This window comes from Oryctolagus cuniculus, chromosome 18 (genome assembly GCF_051225735.1).
Source record: "Oryctolagus cuniculus isolate XC-2025 breed Fujian yellow rabbit chromosome 18, ASM5122573v1, whole genome shotgun sequence".
Classification (NCBI taxonomy): Eukaryota; Metazoa; Chordata; class Mammalia; order Lagomorpha; family Leporidae; genus Oryctolagus; species Oryctolagus cuniculus.
Window position 1 is genome coordinate 64,114,859 of NC_142884.1, and position 1,725 is coordinate 64,116,583.

The following is a 1,725-nucleotide window of genomic DNA, read 5'->3' on the forward strand; positions in this document are numbered from 1 at the left end:
GGCTCAAGTCACTGGGCTCCTGACCCATGTGAGAGATCCAAACAGAATTCCTGGCTCCTGGCTTTGGCCTGGCCTAGCCCTGACTGTAGCAGGTATTTGGTGAGTCAACCATTGGATGGAAGATTTGTTTGTATGTGCGTGTGTCTATCTGTCTCTCTACCTTTCAAATAAATAAATAAAATGTTTAATGCTTATGGAAAGCATCGCTTCTCGGCCTTTTGGCTAAGATCAAGTGTAGTATCTGTTCTTATCAGTTTAATGCTTATGGAAAGTAAAATTAAAATATAAACTGTAAATGAAATTTAAATTTAAATAGATTTAAAATGAAATTAAACGATAAATTTTGGGATCTTATGCACAAGGGGTCTTCAGAAAGTTCATGGAAAATGCATATTAGGAAAACCATTCACATGGATTTCAAAAGGGTTTTGCACCAAAATGAGCTTATCTTTTAATTCCACTTTCCATTAGCTTTTTGCTGTACCCTCCTGTTTGTAACTGCTACTCCATATCACACTCTGCCAGGTTTTGATGGTGGTGAATCACATAACAAAGCACGGTTGTAGAGTGTGTTGTGGTGAGCACTGGAGATAGCCCACAGCCCCACGCAACAGGCACAGGTGTGGGGGCAGACAAGCTGAGAATCTCCTTGTCTCCAGAGACCTATAACCCATGTGTGCCTGGGTGCACCTGTGTGGAATTCTGCTCTACCTAACTATCTGGGATGGTCACAGCAGGGCAGTTTGTAAGAGAAGAAGAAACACTTCAAAACGAGGTGATGGATAAACGAGATGCAGAATTAAAATGGATAAAGTGCACACACTAGACAAACTTTACGAAGTATAAAGTACAAGTGTATTGGTGACATGCAATGATATGTAAAAAGAAACCAATAAGATAGTATGTAGATTTGCTCAACTCATTTAATTTGAAAGATTTACTTTATTTATTTGAAAAGCAGAATGACAGAGAGAGGCAGAGACAGAGCGAAAGAGATCTTCCATTTCTTGGTTCACTCCCCAGATGGCCACAACGACTGCAGCTGGGCCAGGCCAAAGCCAAAGCCAAGAGCCAGGAACTCCATCCTGGTCTCCCACATGAGTGCATTGGCAAGGAGCCAGATCAGAAATGGCACAGCCAGGACACAAACTGGCACTGCAGTATGGGATCTGGCATCACAGGCCATGGCTTAACCCACTGTGCACAATGCCAGCCCAACTCATTTCATTTTCAAATGAGGATGTATACAGGGTACATCAAGAAGTTTGTGAGAAAAAGGAATTTTATGATATACATTTTTCATGAACATTTTGAAGACTCCTTTGTATGTACTTATAGAAAACACAGAATAGTAACCAAGTTTCTACAACTGTGATCTCGGTTATACCATTACAGAACTTTCGAGTTTTCCTTCTTGCCTATCTGTCTTCTCCATAGTGAACATGGATAGCTCGAAGCTCTGGAAAAGTCACCGGCTGCGTTCCTACAGAACAGTTATTAATGTTCAGAGTCCATTTCGTTCAAAACATAGCTTCTCAGTGACTTTCAACCTTTCATTGTCGTTGCTTTTAGAGGCAAAATTCTTTCTCATAACTCTTGTGCAGATCAACTAGAACTGCTCTGACAGAAGCCAGATGTGAGGCCCAGAGCCCACCCCCTCCTGCCACCCCCTCCCCACCACCCCAGTCCTAAGGCTTCTCCTTCACAAACCACCCCCCTAGACCA

The 1,725-nt window shown here is 42.3% G+C and overlaps 1 pseudogene; it reads left to right on the forward strand.

Annotated features, from left to right (window-relative positions):
- The first annotated feature begins 202 nt into the window (after positions 1 to 202).
- Positions 203 to 312, forward strand: LOC149121002 (U2 spliceosomal RNA; annotated as a pseudogene).
- Positions 313 to 1,725: the final 1,413 nt, after the last annotated feature.